Source organism: Schistocerca piceifrons, chromosome 10 (assembly GCF_021461385.2).
Source record: "Schistocerca piceifrons isolate TAMUIC-IGC-003096 chromosome 10, iqSchPice1.1, whole genome shotgun sequence".
Classification (NCBI taxonomy): domain Eukaryota; kingdom Metazoa; phylum Arthropoda; class Insecta; order Orthoptera; family Acrididae; genus Schistocerca; species Schistocerca piceifrons.
Genome location: NC_060147.1, coordinates 44605624 through 44620046, shown reverse-complemented (window position 1 = coordinate 44620046; position 14423 = coordinate 44605624). Strand labels below are relative to the sequence as shown.

Genomic DNA, 14423 nt, shown 5'->3' with positions numbered 1-14423 from the left:
GCTACCCAAGCACGACTCACGCCCCTCCCTCCCCCCCCCCCTCACAGCTTTAATTCCGCCAGTACCTCGTCTCCTACCTTCCAAACTTCACAGAAGCTCTCCTGCGAACCTTGCAGAACTAGCACTACTGGAAGAAAGGATATTGCGGAGACATGGCTTAGCCACAGCCTGGGGTATGTTTCTAGAATGAAATTTTCACTCTGCAGCGGAGTGTGCGCTGATATGAAACTTCCTGGTTGATTAAAAACGGTGTGCGTGACCTTTGCCTTACGCGGGCAAAGTGCTCTACAAACTGAGCTACCCAAGCACGACTCACGCCCCTCCCTCCCCCCCCTCACAGCTTTAATTCCGCCAGTACCTCGTCTCCTACCTTCCAAACTTCACAGAAGCTCTCCTGCGAACCTTGCAGAACTAGCACTCCTGGAAGAAAGATATTGCGGAGACATGGCTTAGCCACAGCCTGGGGGATGTTTCTAGAATGAAATTTTCACTCTGCAGCGGAGTGTGCGCTGATATGAAACTTCCTGGTTGATTAAAACGGTGTGCGGGACCTTTGCCTTACGCGGGCAAGTGCTCTACAAACTGAGCTACCCAAGCACGACTCACGCCCCTCCCTCCCCCCCCCTCACAGCTTTAATTCCGCCAGTACCTCGTCTCCTACCTTCCAAACTTCACAGAAGCTCTCCTGCGAACCTTGCAGAACTAGCACTACTGGAAGAAAGGATATTGCGGAGACATGGCTTAGCCACAGCCTGGGGGATGTTTCTAGAATGAAATTTTCACTCTGCAGCGGAGTGTGCGCTGATATGAAACTTCCTGGTTGATTAAAACGGTGTGCGGGACCTTTGCCTTACGCGGGCAAGTGCTCTACCAACTGAGCTACCCAAGCACGACTCACGCCCCTCCCTCCCCCCCCCTCACAGCTTTAATTCCGCCAGTACCTCGTCTCCTACCTTCCAAACTTCACAGAAGCTCTCCTGCGAACCTTGCAGAACTAGCACTCCTGGAAGAAAGGATATTGCGGAGACATGGCTTAGCCACAGCCTGGGGGATGTTTCTAGAATGAAATTTTCACTCTGCAGCGGAGTGTGCGCTGATATGAAACTTCCTGGTTGATTAAAACGGTGTGCGGGACCTTTGCCTTACGCGGGCAAGTGCTCTACAAACTGAGCTACCCAAGCACGACTCACGCCCCTCCCTCCCCCCCCCTCACAGCTTTAATTCCGCCAGTACCTCGTCTCCTACCTTCCAAACTTCACAGAAGCTCTCCTGCGAACCTTTCAGAACTAGCACTCCTGGAAGAAAGGATATTGCGGAGACATGGCTTAGCCACAGCCTGGGGGATGTTTCTAGAACGAAATTTTCACTCTGCAGCGGAGTGTGCGCTGATATGAAACTTCCTGGTTGATTAAAACGGTGTGCGGGACCTTTGCCTTACGCGGGCAAGTGCTCTACCAACTGAGCTACCCAAGCACGACTCACGCCCCTCCCTCCCCCCCCCTCACAGCTTTAATTCCGCCAGTACCTCGTCTCCTACCTTCCAAACTTCACAGAAGCTCTCCTGCGAACCTTGCAGAACTAGCACTCCTGGAAGAAAGGATATTGCGGAGACATGGCTTAGCCACAGCCTGGGGGATGTTTCTAGAATGAAATTTTCACTCTGCAGCGGAGTGTGCGCTGATATGAAACTTCCTGGTTGATTAAAACGGTGTGCGGGACCTTTGCCTTACGCGGGCAAGTGCTCTACAAACTGAGCTACCCAAGCACGACTCACGCCCCTCCCTCCCCCCCCCTCACAGCTTTAATTCCGCCAGTACCTCGTCTCCTACCTCCCAAACTTCACAGAAGCTCTCCTGCGAACCTTGCAGAACTAGCACTCCTGGAAGAAAGGATATTGCGGAGACATGGCTTAGCCACAGCCTGGGGGATGTTTCTAGAACGAAATTTTCACTCTGCAGCGGAGTGTGCGCTGATATGAAACTTCCTGGTTGATTAAAACGGTGTGCGGGACCTTTGCCTTACGCGGGCAAGTGCTCTACAAACTGAGCTACCCAAGCACGACTCACGCCCCTCCGTCCCCCCCCCTCACAGCTTTAATTCCGCCAGTACCTCGTCTCCTACCTTCCAAACTTCACAGAAGCTCTCCTGCGAACCTTGCAGAACTAGCACTCCTGGAAGAAAGGATATTGCGGAGACATGGCTTAGCCACAGCCTGGGGGATGTTTCTAGAATGAAATTTTCACTCTGCAGCGGAGTGTGCGCTGATATGAAACTTCCTGGTTGATTAAAACGGTGTGCGGGACCTTTGCCTTACGCGGGCAAGTGCTCTACAAACTGAGCTACCCAAGCACGACTCACGCCCCTCCCTCCCCCCCCCCCTCACAGCTTTAATTCCGCCAGTACCTCGTCTCCTACCTTCCAAACTTCACAGAAGCTCTCCTGCGAACCTTGCAGAACTAGCACTCCTGGAAGAAAGGATATTGCGGAGACATGGCTTAGCCACAGCCTGGGGGATGTTTCTAGAACGAAATTTTCACTCTGCAGCGGAGTGTGCGCTGATATGAAACTTCCTGGTTGATTAAAACGGTGTGCGGGACCTTTGCCTTACGCGGGCAAGTGCTCTACCAACTGAGCTACCCAAGCACGACTCACGCCCCTCCCTCCCCCCCCCTCACAGCTTTAATTCCGCCAGTACCTCGTCTCCTACCTTCCAAACTTCACAGAAGCTCTCCTGCGAACCTTGCAGAACTAGCACTCCTGGAAGAAAGGATATTGCGGAGACATGGCTTAGCCACAGCCTGGGGGATGTTTCTAGAATGAAATTTTCACTCTGCAGCGGAGTGTGCGCTGATATGAAACTTCCTGGTTGATTAAAACGGTGTGTGGGACCTTTGTCTTACGCGGGCAAGTGCTCTACCAACTGAGCTACCCAAGCACGACTCACGCCTTCCCTCCCCCCCCCCTCACAGCTTTAATTCCGCCAGTACCTCGTCTCCTACCTTCCAAACTTCACAGAAGCTCTCCTGCGAACCTTGCAGAACTAGCACTACTGGAAGAAAGGATATTGCGGAGACATGGCTTAGCCACAGCCTGGGGGATGTTTCTAGAATGAAATTTTCACTCTGCAGCGGAGTGTGCGCTGATATGAAACTTCCTGGTTGATTAAAACGGTGTGCGGGACCTTTGCCTTACGCGGGCAAGTGCTCTACAAACTGAGCTACCCAAGCACGACTCACGCCCCTCCCTCCCCCCCCCTCACAGCTTTAATTCCGCCAGTACCTCGTCTCCTACCTTCCAAACTTCACAGAAGCTCTCCTGCGAACCTTGCAAAACTAGCACTCCTGGAAGAAAGGATATTGCGGAGACATGGCTTAGCCATAGCCTGGGGGATGTTTCTAGAACGAAATTTTCACTCTGCAGCGGAGTGTGCGCTGATATGAAACTTCCTGGTTGATTAAAACGGTGTGCGGGACCTTTGCCTTACGCGGGCAAGTGCTCTACAAACTGAGCTACCCAAGCACGACTCACGCCCCTCCCTCCCCCCCCCCCTCACAGCTTTAATTCCGCCAGTACCTCGTCTCCTACCTTCCAAACTTCACAGAAGCTCTCCTGCGAACCTTGCAGAACTAGCACTACTGGAAGAAAGGATATTGCGGAGACATGGCTTAGCCACAGCCTGGGGTATGTTTCTAGAATGAAATTTTCACTCTGCAGCGGAGTGTGCGCTGATATGAAACTTTCTGGTTGATTAAAACGGTGTGCGTGACCTTTGCCTTACGCGGGCAAGTGCTCTACAAACTGAGCTACCCAAGCACGACTCACGCCCCTCCCTCCCCCCCCTCACAGCTTTAATTCCGCCAGTACCTCGTCTCCTACCTTCCAAACTTCACAGAAGCTCTCCTGCGAACCTTGCAGAACTAGCACTCCTGGAAGAAAGGATATTGCGGAGACATGGCTTAGCCACAGCCTGGGGGATGTTTCTAGAATGAAATTTTCACTCTGCAGCGGAGTGTGCGCTGATATGAAACTTCCTGGTTGATTAAAACGGTGTGCGGGACCTTTGCCTTACGCGGGCAAGTGCTCTACAAACTGAGCTACCCAAGCACGACTCACGCCCCTCCCTCCCCCCCCCTCACAGCTTTAATTCCGCCAGTACCTCGTCTCCTACCTTCCAAACTTCACAGAAGCTCTCCTGCGAACCTTGCAGAACTAGCACTACTGGAAGAAAGGATATTGCGGAGACATGGCTTAGCCACAGCCTGGGGGATGTTTCTAGAATGAAATTTTCACTCTGCAGCGGAGTGTGCGCTGATATGAAACTTCCTGGTTGATTAAAACGGTGTGCGGGACCTTTGCCTTACGCGGGCAAGTGCTCTACCAACTGAGCTACCCAAGCACGACTCACGCCCCTCCCTCCCCCCCCTCACAGCTTTAATTCCGCCAGTACCTCGTCTCCTACCTTCCAAACTTCACAGAAGCTCTCCTGCGAACCTTGCAGAACTAGCACTCCTGGAAGAAAGGATATTGCGGAGACATGGCTTAGCCACAGCCTGGGGGATGTTTCTAGAATGAAATTTTCACTCTGCAGCGGAGTGTGCGCTGATATGAAACTTCCTGGTTGATTAAAACGGTGTGCGGGACCTTTGCCTTACGCGGGCAAGTGCTCTACAAACTGAGCTACCCAAGCACGACTCACGCCCCTCCCTCCCCCCCCCCCTCACAGCTTTAATTCCGCCAGTACCTCGTCTCCTACCTTCCAAACTTCACAGAAGCTCTCCTGCGAACCTTGCAGAACTAGCACTCCTGGAAGAAAGGATATTGCGGAGACATGGCTTAGCCACAGCCTGGGGGATGTTTCTAGAATGAAATTTTCACTCTGCAGCGGAGTGTGCGCTGATATGAAACTTCCTGGTTGATTAAAACGGTGTGCGGGACCTTTGCCTTACGCGGGCAAGTGCTCTACAAACTGAGCTACCCAAGCACGACTCACGCCCCTCCCTCCCCCCCCCCCCTCACAGCTTTAATTCCGCCAGTACCTCGTCTCCTACCTTCCAAACTTCACAGAAGCTCTCCTGCGAACCTTGCAGAACTAGCACTCCTGGAAGAAAGGATATTGCGGAGACATGGCTTAGCCACAGCCTGGGGGATGTTTCTAGAATGAAATTTTCACTCTGCAGCGGAGTGTGCGCTGATATGAAACTTCCTGGTTGATTAAAACGGTGTGCGGGACCTTTGCCTTACGCGGGCAAGTGCTCAACAAACTGAGCTACCCAAGCACGACTCACGCCCCTCCCTCCCCCCCCCCCTCACAGCTTTAATTCCGCCAGTACCTCGTCGCCTACCTTCCAAACTTCACAGAAGCTCTCCTGCGAACCTTGCAGAACTAGCACTCCTGGAAGAAAGGATATTGCGGAGACATGGCTTAGCCACAGCCTGGGGGATGTTTCTAGAATGAAATTTTCACTCTGCAGCGGAGTGTGCGCTGTTATGAAACTTCCTGGTTGATTAAAACGGTGTGCGGGACCTTTGCCTTACGCGGGCAAGTGCTCTACAAACTGAGCTACCCAAGCACGACTCACGCCCCTCCCTCCCCCCCCCCCCTCACAGCTTTAATTCCGCCAGTACCTCGTCTCCTACCTTCCAAACTTCACAGAAGCTCTCCTGCGAACCTTGCAGAACTAGCACTCCTGGAAGAAAGGATATTGCGGAGACATGGCTTGGCCACAGCCTGGGGGATGTTTCTAGAATGAAATTTTCACTCTGCAGCGGAGTGTGCGCTGATATGAAACTTCCTGGTTGATTAAAACGGTGTGCGGACCCTTGCCTTACGCGGGCAAGTGCTCTACCAACTGAGCTACCCAAGCACGACTCACGCCCCTCCCTCCCCCCCCCTCACAGCTTTAATTCCGCCAGTACCTCGTCTCCTACCTTCCAAACATCACAGAAGCTCTCCTGTGAACCTTGCAGAACTAGCACTCCTGGAAGAAAGGATATTGCGGAGACATGGCTTAGCCACAGCCTGGGGGATGTTTCTAGAATGAAATTTTCACTCTGCAGCGGAGTGTGCGCTGATATGAAACTTCCTGGTTGATTAAAACGGTGTGCGGGACCTTTGCCTTACGCGGGCAAGTGCTCTACAAACTGAGCTACCCAAGCACGACTCACGCCCCTCCCTCCCCCCCCCTCACAGCTTTAATTCCGCCAGTACCTCGTCTCCTACCTTCCAAACTTCACAGAAGCTCTCCTGCGAACCTTGCAGAACTAGCACTCCTGGAAGAAAGGATATTGCGGAGACATGGCTTAGCCACAGCCTGGGGGATGTTTCTAGAATGAAATTTTCACTCTGCAGCGGAGTGTGCGCTGATATGAAACTTCCTGGTTGATTAAAACGGTGTGCGGGACCTTTGCCTTACGCGGGCAAGTGCTCTACAAACTGAGCTACCCAAGCACGACTCACGCCCCTCCCTCCCCCCCCCCCCCCCTCACAGCTTTAATTCCGCCAGTACCTCGTCTCCTACCTTCCAAACTTCACAGAAGCTCTCCTGCGAACCTTGCAGAACTAGCACTACTGGAAGAAAGGATATTGCGGAGACATGGCTTAGCCACAGCCTGGGGGATGTTTCTAGAATGAAATTTTCACTCTGCAGCGGAGTGTGCGCTGATATGAAACTTCCTGGTTGATTAAAACGGTGTGCGGGACCTTTGCCTTACGCGGGCAAGTGCTCTACAAACTGAGCTACCCAAGCACGACTCACGCCCCTCCCTCCCCCCCCCTCACAGCTTTAATTCCGCCAGTACCTCGTCTCCTACCTTCCAAACTTCACAGAAGCTCTCCTGCGAACCTTGCAGAACTAGCACTCCTGGAAGAAAGGATATTGCGGAGACATGGCTTAGCCACAGCCTGGGGGATGTTTCTAGAATGAAATTTTCACTCTGCAGCGGAGTGTGCGCTGATATGAAACATCCTGGTTGATTAAAACGGTGTGCGGGACCTTTGCCTTACGCGGGCAAGTGCTCTACCAACTGAGCTACCCAAGCACGACTCACGCCCCTCCCTCCCCCCCCTCACAGCTTTAATTCCGCCAGTACCTCGTCTCCTACCTTCCAAACTTCACAGAAGCTCTCCTGCGAACCTTGCAGAACTAGCACTGTTGGAAGAAAGGATATTGCGGAGACATGGCTTAGCCACAGCCTGGGGGATGTTTCTAGAATGAAATTTTCACTCTGCAGCGGAGTGTGCGCTGATATGAAACTTCCTGGTTGATTAAAACGGTGTGCGGGACCTTTGCCTTACGCGGGCAAGTGCTCTACCAACTGAGCTACCCAAGCACGACTCAAGCCCCTCCCTCCCCCCCCTCACAGCTTTAATTCCGCCAGTACCTCGTCTCCTACCTTCCAAACTTCACAGAAGCTCTCCTGCGAACCTTGCAGAACTAGCACTCCTGGAAGAAAGGATATTGCGGAGACATGGCTTAGCCACAGCCTGGGGGATGTTTCTAGAATGTATTTTCACTCTGCGGTGGAGTGTGCGCTGATATGAAACTTCCTGGCTGATTAAAACGGTGTGCCGGACCGAGACTCGAACTCGGAACCTTAGTCTTAGGCGGGCAAGTGCTCTACCAACTGAGCTACCCAAGCTTTACTTCCGCCAGTACCTCGTCTCCTTCTCATTCTGAATACCACGATTGGTAAGTAAAATGGTTCACTGTTTTTAGTAACGAATTACCCGCCCCATTTCACGTTAAGGGGGGTAGGACGTCAACCGTGCCGAATTGGAGCAGGAGAAGTACCACAGGACATTTTAATTTCCACTGTCTATACTTTTACAAACAAATTCATAAAACTTTTTCAGCAAGACCAGGAAGGATTTAGGATTCACACTCTTAGCAGTGCAAGTTCAAAAACAAACTAAAATTTTTTGTTACATGTGAAATTTCATCATGTTTTCACTTACGATTGGCTGCATTTGTTACTATAAGTAGACTTTTCTTCATACGTAGGAGAGATTCTTCGATGAATTTTGCACAGCATACAAACCATAATTACAGGGGCATGAAACGCTTGAATTTCTTTAGTTTACGAAAAAATGAACGACCTGTTATATTTTAAACGTCATGTTTAAAAAAAACTCAAATTTTATAGTTAATTGAATTTTTGCTGTAGTTTTTAATAGATTTGGAAAATTCTGTAGTTTCATACACCTGTAAGTATGGTTTGTATCATCATCATCGTCATCATCAGTTATCTGCTATATTAGCAGGTCCTTTGCCTCTCCATTTTCTGCGATCCATTGCTTCCTTCTTAAGGCTGCTGTATGTTGTACCGTCCATCACGTCATCCAATATCTGAAATGTCTTCCTTCCTCGCTCCCTTTTCCCTTCTACATAACGTTCTAAAACTGTTTTTATCAGTCCGTCATTCTTTCTTAATATATGCCCAATCCAATTTCTTTTTCCTCTCTTTATTACGTCTAGTAACTGTCTTTTGTCTCCCACTCTTCTCAGTACCTCTTCATTTTTTACTCTGTCCATCCAACTTACTCTTTGCGTCCTCTGCTATGTCCAGATCTCAAAAGCCTCCAGCATTTCTCTGTCTTTCTTCCTCATAGTCCATGTTTCAGCGCCATATAGAAGAACATTCCATACAAGACATTTTATGAGCCTCTTCCTGAGTTCTCTGTCCAGACTACTGCAGAAAATTCTCCTTGTCTTATAAAACGCCCGCGCGACCGCTGCGGTCGCAGGTTCGAATCCTGCCTCGGGTATGGATGTGTGTGATGTCCTTAGGTTAGTTAGGTTTAAGTAGTTCTTAGTTCCAGGGGACTGATGACCGCAGATGTTAAGTCCCATAGCGCTCAGAGCCATTTGAACCATTTATAAAACGCCTCTTTTGCCGTTGCTATCGTTGTTTTAATTTCTGTGCTGCACTTCGAGTTGGTGTCTATCCTGCTTCCAAGATACTTAAAATTTTGCGCCTGTTCTAGTATTTCTCCATTCAGTATAGTTTTTATTTCCTCCTAGTGCCAATACTTTTGTTTTATTTGTGTTAATTTACATTCCATATTTCTTTCCGTTAGTTTCAGTGGTGTCCACTAAATCCTGTAATTCTTTTTCCCCTGTGGCTAGAAGGACCATGTCATCAGTAAACTTCAAACACCCTACTCTCCTTCCTCCAATTTCTACTCCTTTGTCATCTAATGAGCATTGGTCAATGGTTTGTATGCTGTGTAAAATTCATCGAAGAATCTCTCTAACTAATGAAGAAAAGTGTACCTATAGCAACAAATGCAGCCAATAGTAAGTGAAAAAAAATGATGAAATTTCATATGTAAAAAAACTTTATTTTGTTATGTTTTTGAACTTCCACTGCTACAAGTGTGAATCCTGAATCCTTTTCTGGTCATGCTGTCAAAGTTTTATGAACTTATTTGTAAAAGTATAGACAGTGGAAATTAAAATGTCCTGTGGTGCCTCTCCTGCCCAAGTCGGCCCGTTTGACGTTCTACCTCCCCTTAAGCACACGTATCTCGTGTGGACTAGACGAAACGCGGGCGTTATCGGCTGCCACCGCACTGGGCGAATTCCTCAAGTGCGCGGCGGAGTAGAAAATGGGACGGCGCGTCGCCTGTGGGATAGGTCCCGGCGTGGGTGGGTAGGGGGGGAAGGGCATGGAGCGGGGAGGGGAGGGTAATTGCGCCACCGCACGGCCGATATCGGAAATCCGCCAGGCAGCAGGGGACGCCACCCCCTGCCGCGCGACTACAAAAACAGCCCGCCGACTGTATAGGGGACGGGAGAGAATGTCAGTACAGACCCGGCGTGCGACTGGGGCGTGGGCCATTACGGCGATGCGGTGCGGCGGCGTTTCTTGCCGCTTTGCATAGCCCGAGAGAACGGGAGGAAAAATTACCGCACCTCGTTGGAGAACTGGGGGGCAGGGCGGAGAAGCTCGCAGCTTAGCATACACTCCATTCCGGTGTCGGGGAGATTTTGTTTCTGTTGCGCTGAAGGCACTGAGGTACTCAGGTCTGCCTGTAGGTTATTTGGAGCGCGTTGACAGTAAAACAGCTACTGTTGCAGACTGCCTAGATAAAGGCTGAGCCGTGTGTGGCTCATCTTCCCGCCATCATGTATTTTACTCCCTGTTTTTAGCGTACTTCCACCTGACTACGTTAATTTAAATTACTACTGTCATTGAGTTGCTGCTTTGCCTGACCATGACCGGCGTTGGCAGCGCGTATTGATATATCCCCTTTACATCTACATCTACATCTATACTCCGCGAGCCACCTTACGGTGTGTGGCGGAGGGTACTTATTGTACCACTATCTGATCCCCCCTTCCCTGTTCCATTCACGAATTGTGCGTGGGAAGAACGACTGCTTGTAAGTCTCCGTATTTGCTCTAATTTCTCGGATCTTTTCGTTGTGATCATTACGCGAGATATATGTGGGCGGTAGTAATATGTTGCCCATCTCTTCCCGGAATGTGCTCTCTCGTAATTTCGATAATAAACCTCTCCGTATTGCGTAACGCCTTTCTTGAAGTGTCCGCCACTGGAGCTTGTTCAGCATCTCCGTAACGCTCTCGCGCTGACTAAATGTCCCCATGACGAATCGCTAGTATCTTTGCTCGACTATAACGTCGACTATATCGTCGTCGTTCAAGACAGACTGTATATAAAACAATTGAAGACATCGAAATGACAACGTCTGCCGCGGACAAGAAGAAGAACACTATCAAGTCTGTAGCTGCACACTCTTTACTAGACGGACCTGCTGTTTTCTGTGGATGTAGACTCAACTTCAGTATCGATCTGAATGACAGCTTTTCACATGGAAACGGATGGTTGACGGTAGCTGTTGTACGTGGTGGAACCGGTGTACCTAATGTATCAGGACTTGAGAGCTTCGTGGACAGAGATATCATCGCCTACAGGACCTACCACATTTGTGAAATTGCAAATAAAGACTTCCCGATCGTTGTCTGTGATCCCTTCTCAGTTTTGGTTATTGATAACTTGACACCAGTGTCTATGAGTTTAATTTGTATACCAGAGCACTGAAGAAGACCACTATGTGATTGAAAATAGATTTTGCTATCAATAAACCATCAATATTACGGCCAACGCCGACCTGCCTTTTAATAAATCAAATGCTTGCCACAGCCTCAATGTTAATTTTTCTGAACAAAAGTGTTGAATCAATTATTTACTTGTAATGTATTTAATGTAAAAACTGCTTCTCATACTTTTATATTATTACAGTAATCAAAGTACTGTTGCCCAAAAATATTGTAATGGGTACAATGAACCATTGTATTATGTTCAAAAATGGTTCAAATGGCTCTGAGCACTATGGTACTTAACATCTATGGTCATCAGTCCCCTAGAACTTAGAACTACTTAAACCTAACTAACCTAAGGACATCACACACACCCATGCCCGAGGCAGGATTCGAACCTGCGACCGTAGCAGTCGCGCGGCTCCGGACTGAGCGCCTAGAACCGCTAGACCACCGCGGCCGGCTTATATTATGTAAGAAACTGTACACACTTATCTTATTTTTCTTATACTACGTTCTTTGACGAAACCCATACTATGTACATTGTCGCTGGATGAATAAACAACAACAACAACTACTACTACTACTACTACTACTACTATGAAACGTCCCCTTAGAGAAATTTATGAATTACTATGCTGATAAACCCCTTACGTTATTTGATTTTCAAACAGCTGAGCAGAACTCAACGTACTCAGACATTTCGCTCTTTACCTATTCTGATGAACACTAAACTGACACACAATATTTTTAGCGCGACGCAATCTGATTTTCAAAAATCCCTACAAAAGAATGGCCCTGACTAACATTAACCTATACCTTTCACGTATCACTTACTTCACAAAAATATTCGTTATTCGAACTACTGCAATACAGCGAGCGCCACTACTGCCAGCTAAATAAAAGATTCTAGCTACTGAAGGCACTAACTACTGATAGGCATAGTCAGCAAATGAAAGATTTTGATAGAAAACAAACAATGTATTTACCTTAATAATGTTCCAAAGTCATCATATATGTATCTGCTCATGATATGCAATATTACAAATTTACTCTTTCTGATGGACACACGTCCAGATCGTCCGCTCTCAAAATTCTGCCATTTCTCTCCCCACATCGACCACTGCTGGCGGCTCATCTCCAACTGCGCAATGCTACGCGCTGTTCACATCCAACTGCCCAACACTACAATAGCGAATATTCCAACAATGCCAACCAGCCACAGACTGCACACAGCACAGCCAGTGATTTTCATATAGAGCGTTACGTGGCGTTACCAACATAAAAACCTAAACAGCTTACTTACACTACTACTACTACTACCACCGTTTTGCTTTTTTCGCACAGTTTATTACCCCTTCTTTCTGTTTTCACGCTTGATCTGTGTTCAGTTTTTGATGTGCTATCTACAGGGCCGTAGTACCACTAAATCGGCGACGGAGAGTTTCCCTCGTCAGCAATGAGTTTGTCATACATGTTTGTAAGAGTCATGGTACGGTACATCACCACTACTTATTTATTATTAGACAGGCTGTTTAAGTGCGAATTTGCCTCATTAAAATAGTAAAGCACTCCGTCTTCAGGCCACAAGTGGCCCATCAGGACCATCCGACCGCCGTGTCATCCTCAGCTGAGGATGTGGATAGGAGGAGCATGTGGACAACACACCGCTCTCCTGGTCGTTATGATGGTTTTCTTTGACTGGAGCCGCTACTATTCAGTCGAGTAGCTCCTCAATTGGCATCACGAGGCTGAGTGCACCCAGAAAAACGGCAACAGCGCATGGCGGCCTGGGTGGTCACCCATCCTAGTGCCGGCCACGCCGACAGCGCTTAACTTCGGTGATCTGACGGGAACCGGTGTATCCACTGCGGCAAGGCCGTTGCCTATTAAAATAGTAGGCAACGTCAATTTTCAAATGGTCGCAAATATGAATAGTGATCCAATAGTGTCAAAAGTTTCTTTATTCCAGTCTTTGATCACAATATAAATTTCTTTGATGATGACAGGTTTCATTCAGTAATGACCATCTTCAGATCTGTTCTACACCATGTCCTAAAGTGATGTGGCGATGCTATGCTGAGTATATTTATATGTTTCTACGATGCTATTACGGCTTTATCACATTAGGACACGGTATAGAACAGATCTGAAGAGGGTCATTACTGACTGAAACCGGTCATCGTCAAAGGAATTTATTACACGCGCAAACAAAGTTGACACTCAGCGCGATGGCTGATGGGATCGACTGTAAAGGCGTTTCCCATTTACAGTCTACATCTACATCTGCATCTACATGCATACTCCGCAAGCCACCTGACCGTGTGTGGCGGAGGGTACCTTGAGTACCTCTATCGGTTCTCCCTTCTATTCCAGTCTTGTGGTGTTCGTGGAAAGAAAGATTGTTGATATGCCTCTGTGTGGGCTCTAATCTCTCTTCGCGAGATGTACCTAAGAGGGAGCAATATACTGCTTGACTCCTCGGTGAAGGTATGTTCTCGAAACTTCAACAAAAGCCCTTGCCGAGCTATTGAGCGTCTCTCTTCCAGAGTCTTCCACTGGAGTTTATCTATCATCTCCGTAACGCTTTCGCGATTACTAAATGATCCTGTAACGAAGCGCGCTGCTCTCCGTCTGATCTTCACTATCTCTCTTATCAACCCCATCCGGTACAGATCCCACACCTGTGAGCAGTATTCAAGCAGTGGGCGAACAAGTGCACTGTAACCTACTTGCTTTGTTTTCGGGCTGCATTTCCTTACGATTCTTCCAATGAATCTCAGTCTGGCATCTGCTTTACCGACGATTAATTTTATATGGTCATTCCATTTTAAATCTCTCCTAATGCCTACTCCCAGATAATTTATTGAATTAACTGCTTCCAGTTGCTGACCTGGTATATTGTAGCTAAATCATAAAGGATCTTTCTTTCTATGTATTCGCAGCACATTGCACTTGTCTACATTGAGATTCAATTGCCATTCCCTGCACCATGCGTCAATTCGTTGCACATCCTCCTCCATTTCAGTACAATTTTCCATTGTTATAAACTCTCGATATACTACAGCATCATCCGCAAAAAGCCTCAGTGAACTTCCGATGTTATCCACAAGGTCATTTATGTATATTGTGAATAGCAACGGACCTACGACACTCCCCTGCGGCACACCTGGAATCACTTTTACTTCGGAAGACTTCTCTCCACTGAGAATGAGACGCTGCGTTCTGTTATCTAGGAACTCTTCAATCCAATCACACAATTGGTCTGATAGTCCATATGCTCTTAGTGTGTTCATTAAACGACTGTGGGGAACTGTATCAAACGCTTTGCGGAAGTCAAGAAACACGACACCTACCTGG

At 48.3% G+C, this 14423-nt stretch overlaps 1 pseudogene; it reads right to left on the bottom strand.

The window, feature by feature from the left end:
- Positions 1–12833: 12833 nt before the first annotated feature.
- Positions 12834–12950, bottom strand: LOC124719141 (annotated as a pseudogene).
- Positions 12951–14423: the final 1473 nt, after the last annotated feature.